Genomic DNA, 6,323 nt, shown 5'->3' with positions numbered 1-6,323 from the left:
ACGTGACGTCATCAGCAGCGCGACGAAAAAAATTAAAAATAAATTAAATTAAAATTAAAATAAAATTAAAGCAAGCTGATTCACATAAAGGTAAGGGTTAGGGTTAGGTTAAGGGTTAGGGTTAGGTTTAGGGTTACGTTACGCGTTAGGGTTAGGTTTAGGGTTAGGTTAAGGGTTAGGTTTAGGGTTAGGTTAAGGGTTAGGTTTAGGTTTAGGTTTGGGGGGTTTAGGGTAAGGTTTTCGCTTTAATTTTAAATTTACCGCTCACAGCGCGATGTTTTCGTCGCACTGTGATGACGTCACGTACGCGCTTTCGTCGAGCGTGCTTTAGTCTACCGCGGTTTTGTGGTGGAACCCTTTTTTTTCCAGGAGGCAATGGGATTTTCTTGTTTTTTTTTTCTTTTGAAGACGTTTCGTTTTCTTATCCAAGAAAACTTCTATGATGATGAACAAACAGAGATATGTACCACTTGTTATTCTATATAGTAGATTAAGGGAATTGTAATGAACATTGAACAGCAAGGGTTGTTATTTAAAAACAATTAAGAGTAACATAAGCCAAGATATGGAAAAATGGAGAGGGAACATGAAATTTACTTTCAATGGGAAATTATTGAGATTTAAATACAGAATCACAAATTTGGGGCCTCTTAAGGATGCATGATTATATAAATATAGTGATGAGAATAGCTGGGAATTGTAACCAGGTCTACATCTCAGCCAAAAATAGGCTGGGGGTGGATGGTGGGGAATGGAAGGTTTGATATTCCTTGCAGACAGCTGGTCATTTGCATCCTTTTAGAGGGTCGTTGAGTCCACCTGGAGGTGTCACTGTGTCCTCAGGTTACTTGCATGGTACTCCTGTAGTCCTGTAGCACCACTCAGGTGACCTGAGGACATAGATAAACCTCCAAGTGGCTTCAAGGACCCTCTAAAAGGATGCAAATGACCAGCTGTCTGCAAGGAATATTACTCCTTCCCTTCTCCACCATTCAGTCGGAGCCGAAGAAGCTTCTTGCATGAGAAGCGAAACGCCTTAAAAAAAACATCAACAAGAAGAAAGTCCAGTTGCCTCCTGAAAAAAGCACCTTCGGGACAACCATGACCTGGATGACGGAGAATCTTTACATACTACCTACAGGTAGAAAGAACAAAGGAGCGTTTGGGTATCTTGCTTGCACATGGGAGGTGGGGGGGGGGGAAACATTTTTTATCCCCAAACAACCGGCCATAAGGTAAGTGAGATCCAGTCATATCCTTTTTAAGCCACCAGATACTGTCCAGATGATGATTGATGTGGATGTGTTGCCACTCTAAATATTCGGAAGAGACAAGGTCTACCTTGTTGTTATTAGGGCTGTTGGGAGTATACTTCTAGTGTTGGGTCGGCAATATATATCTTTATACAACAACAAATGGTCGTTGTTGCTTTAAATGAGTGGATGTACTTAACAACTGTAAATAACTTTACAATAAGAAGGAGTCAAGAGAGCTCTCTCTCTCTCTCTCTCTCTCTCTCTCTCTCTCTCTCTCTCTCTCTCTCTCTCTCTCTCTCTCTCTCTCTCCTTGTCCTATGCTTGATGACTTGATGACTGGAATGTAAACTGCGCCTGTAAGCTATTGTTTGTTCTTTGAATTGTGTTTGGACTAATATCTACTATCACTGCTTGTGAAGCAATTATCAGTAGTAAAGCTACTTGTTTCACTAGCAGTGTCTGAAACTCTATTCGTGTGTTTCTACTAGCAACTTTCTTTCTCTCTAGCTGTACATTCTGCTGCACTACTTTCTGTCTCCCAACGGAGATACCCCTAACAAGGGTCTGTTTTGATTAGGGGTCACCAGCCTTTCAGACCACTAAATTCATATGTTTAAATCAGAGGTGGGTTCCTACCAGTTCGCACCTATTCGGTAGAACCAGTTCGTCAAATCTACCGAACCAGTTAGGAGAGGTTCCACCAGTGGACCCGGAAAGCAGGCCACACCTACAGAAGAGGTTCCAAATTTTTTTGAAACCCAGCACTGGTTTAAATGCCGCGGACCACTAATATGATCTGCCTAATGACCAGCTGGGTAGGTGTGGCTAGGTGGTCATATGACTGGGTGGGTATGGCCAACTCGATGTCACTCACATCAAGGGGCGCCTTGCCAGCCTCTGCTTACCACTCCTTGCCTGCCCCGCCTGGGATCCTCAGGGCCCCAACAGGAAGCAGTTGTTGGAGCTAAGCAGCCACCAGGAGAAAGAGTTGGCAAAACAGCTCAGTGGAAATTGGATCTGACCAAGAAGGAGGCTAGGCAGAAGCACCTCACTGAGGGCTACAAGCATAGGCTTTCCAAGTAGAAGGAAGATCTGCGGGAGTGCAAGGCCAGGTGCCGGCGCCTGGAGGCTCAGCGGGCTAAGATGGTCAGCCAGTTCCAGGCCATGATGCAGTCCCACTGGAACAAGGCTCTCCGGCTCTTTGCCACCAGCGGTGCTTCCCTCCAGCCTTCTCCCAAAGCCCCCCACCAGGAGGCCGGAGCAGACCCCAAGTTGGAATTTCTGCCCCCTTCCGACCCACACCGACCTCCCCCAGAAGGGGGAGACACTCTGCAGCAATACAAATGTATCTGTAGTTTGAGGACCCCTGATTTAGTGCAATATAAAAATTGCAAATAATTTTTCTCCGGACCAGTAGTTGGTGACCGCTGGTTTAGATCAAGGAAGCTTCCCTGGGTTGTAACAGTCTACCTTGGAATTCCACTTCAGAAGAGCAGGAAGGGCAGCTGTTCATACAACACCGTTCAGTGCATTAAACCATGCTTTAGCCAGTTTGCTTGGATTCACACCACACTCCCACCCCCAGAGGGGGCAAATTAAGGGGACAGATAATCCTTGATTTATAGCCACTCAGTGACGGTCTGAAATTAACAGCACTAAAAAAAATGACATAATCATTTTTCGGTTCCACCACAAATCCGCGGTAGACTAAAGCGCGCTCGATGAAAGCGCGTACGCGACGTCATCACAGTGCGACGAAAACGGCACGCTGTGAGCGGTAAATTTAAAATTAACGCGAAAACCTTACCCTAACCCCCCCAAACCTAATCCTAAACCTAACCCTAAGCCTAACCCTTAACCTAACCCTAACCCTAACCCTAACCCTAACCCTAACTCTAACGCTTAACGTAACCCTAAACCTAACCCTAACCCTTAACCTAACCCTAACCCTAACCCTAACCCTTACCTTTATGTGAATCGGCTTGCTTTAATTTAATTTTAATTTAATTTATTTTTAATTTTATTTGTCGCGCTGCTGATGACGTCACGTACGCGCTTTGATCGGGCGCGCTTTAGTGGACCGCGGTTTTGACGGGTCACACATTTTTCACATGAACGTTGCCGCGTCTCCTTGCTCACCAGATCAAAAATTCAGATGCTTGATAACTGGTTTGTATTTATGGCGGTTTTAGTATCCCCGGATGGTCCCCCTTTGCGAGCTTCGGGCAAGCGAAATCAACGGGGAAGCCAGATTCACTTAGCAACTTAAGAACGGCAGGGATTCACTTTATAACAGTGGCAAGGAAAGGAAGTCCTATAATGGGGCAAAACTCACTTCACAATTGTTTAGCCGCAGAGATGTTGAGGCTCTGTTGTGGCCGTTGAGCCGAGGACTAGCTGTAATGCAAGCATAAGGTGAAGCCTTCCAGCTGTTCGGCTACTAGTCTGCCTTTCTGGCCCGCAATTCAACAGGAGCAGCGCATGTGCCCCCCCCCCCCAAAGTTCAAGAATAAAAGAGAAAATACTGCCCCAAATGGGTGAGATGTAAACAATTAGGTCAACGTTGGTTTTTCAGTCAAGATAATTCCCGGTGGATGAGACAGGGAGAAGTCGTGGAGGGGGGGCGGGAGGCGGTGTTGGTCATCGGGTTTTTGAGTAGCCGGCTGCAGTAGATTTAACAGAGGTCTGAACAGATTTAGAGGGGTGGGCGGAGAGGGAGGGGGGCCGTGATATTGGAACGGAGTCAAGGATCACTTGCAATCTGTCTGCCCTGCAGATTTAAATCCCCCGTTTAAAGCTTCGGTCTGGAAGAGAATGGCAGAGACGACAGGAAAAAAAAAAGTGTAGCGATATAATTCCACCCCGGCACAATGAATACGGCGAGTCCTCGATTTACGACCACCATGGAGACCCAGATTTCTGTGCTTAAGTGAGAATGGGTGAAACGCATTGTTGTTCTTCCATTTTGAAGCCTTTCGTAGCCTCCACGGACTTCCAGCTCCTAGAATTCCCCAGCCATGCGCCATCAATTTTGGAATTCTCCATCTATCTCTTTGGAGATTCTCCGTCATCCAGGTCACGGTTGTCCCAAAGCTGCTTTTCCCCCCCAAGAGGTCAACTGGATGTCCTCGTTTTTTCCCCCCGAAGACGTTTTGCTTCTCATCCCAGAAGCTTCTTCAGCTCTGGCTGGAGGGAATGGAAAGGTTGATGCTCCTTTCTTGCCACCGTTGGTTCAGAGAATAGCTGCCGTTTTGTGAAGTTAGAAGCACGGTTGCTAAGCACGGTTGGCTTCCCCCTTGGCTTTGCTTGTCGGGTGGTCGTAAAAAGAGGATCATGTGACCCACAGGACACTGCAACCGTCATAAATATGAGCCAGTTACCAAGTTGGTCACATGACACGGGGATACTGCAATGGTCTCAAGTGTGAAAAATGATCATATGTCACTTTTTTCAGGGCTGTTGTAGCTTCGAATCGTCACTAAGCAAATAGGTGTAAGTCAAGGACTTACCTGTAGTGTTACCTGCCCACTTGATTAATTTTGTTGGGGATTGGTTAATTGATTGATTATGGGCCATTAAATCTGTGTCAACTCTTAGTAACCATTTTAGATGGTTTAATGCAGGATGATCTGTACCTAATCTGATCTTTCAAGTCTTCCAGATTTCTGTAGACATTTGTGAAGTCAGTTTTGCCCCATTGTATGACCTTTCTTGCCACAGTTGTTAAGTGAATAATTGCAGTCATTATGTTAGTACTACAGTTGTTAAGTGAATCATTGCAGTCATTGTTAGTAGTACAGTTGTTAAGTGAATCATTGCAGTCATTATGTTAGTAGTACAGTTTTAAGTGAATCATTGCAGTTATTAAGTTAGTACTATAGTTGTTAAGTGAATCATTGCACATTAAGTTAGTTCAGTTGTTAAGTGAATCATTGCAGTCATTAAGTTAGCACAGTTGTTAAGTGAATCATTGCAGTCATTAAGTTAGTATTACAGTTAAGTGAATCATTGCAGTCATTAAATTAGTAGTCGTTTTAAGTGAATCATTGCAGTCATTAAGTTAGTAGCAGTTGTTAAGTGAATCATTGCAGTCATTAAGTTAGTAGTACAGTTGGCTTCCGCATTGATTTTGCTTGTCAGGTGGTCGTAAAGGAGGATCACGCGACCCCGGGACACTGCCACTGTCGTAAACATGAGTCAGTTGTCAAGGATCTAAATTTTGATCACGTGACCAATGCTGCAACGGTCATAAGTCTGAAAAATGGTCATTAAGTTCATCCTTCTCTAACGGTCATCCTTCCTTTCTCAGGACCCTTGGAGTGGAGAAAGGCAGCATTAAGCCCCACCTCTCTGGGCTGTTCCTTTGTGACTCATTTGGGCCACTGGGTTCGAAACGGCAGAAAGCACTTTCATTTGCACGAAGGTGGATTTATGGTTTTCCTAGCACTGATGAGGTTACCTAGTATGGTAACAAAACGTCCACAAGGAAACACGCAAGCTGAGAGAGCACTTAGGACCCCACATTTTAACCCTGAGCTACAAATATTCTCCTTTAATGATGCCTTTTCAGTATCCTTGTCCAAAAAGAGTGGACTTTTTGATATGTTTAGCATTGGCTTGATTTATGTCACTGATATTCTCCAAAATGGGGTTTTTTTTAAAAAAGAAAAAAGAAATGGGGGGGGGGAATGCTTTCCTGCCCTCCCCCCCCCGAAGGTGGGACCACCGGTTTATTTAACCATCATTGAAGCTAATAGGCTTCAACAAAAATATGTTGCTATTTTGATGAAGCAACACATATAAAATGATGCAATGCACTCAATTTACATGCAACTGGTTTTGTTTGCAAAATTTATCCTCTTCCTGTCACCAAGAAGGGGGAAGCTTGTAAAGATATGAAAACATCACCTGCAGATTCCTAAAAAAAGGTCGTTCCGTCTTACCCACTCTCCTTCCTAAGCATCTGAATCATCAAACCTTCCCTAAAATTGTTTTCTCGGTCATAAAGGATTGGAAACTTTAGAAAAACAAACGGTTCTCCCCATGTTGACTTGTGGATCAATAAAA

This window comes from Thamnophis sirtalis, unplaced genomic scaffold (assembly GCF_051295495.1).
Source record: "Thamnophis sirtalis isolate CommonGarterSnake01/CBP01778 unplaced genomic scaffold, rThaSir2_p1.2 scaffold_13, whole genome shotgun sequence".
NCBI lineage: Eukaryota > Metazoa > Chordata > Lepidosauria > Squamata > Natricidae > Thamnophis > Thamnophis sirtalis.
The sequence above is the reverse complement of the archived record's forward strand: the minus strand, read 5'-3'. Positions refer to the sequence as shown.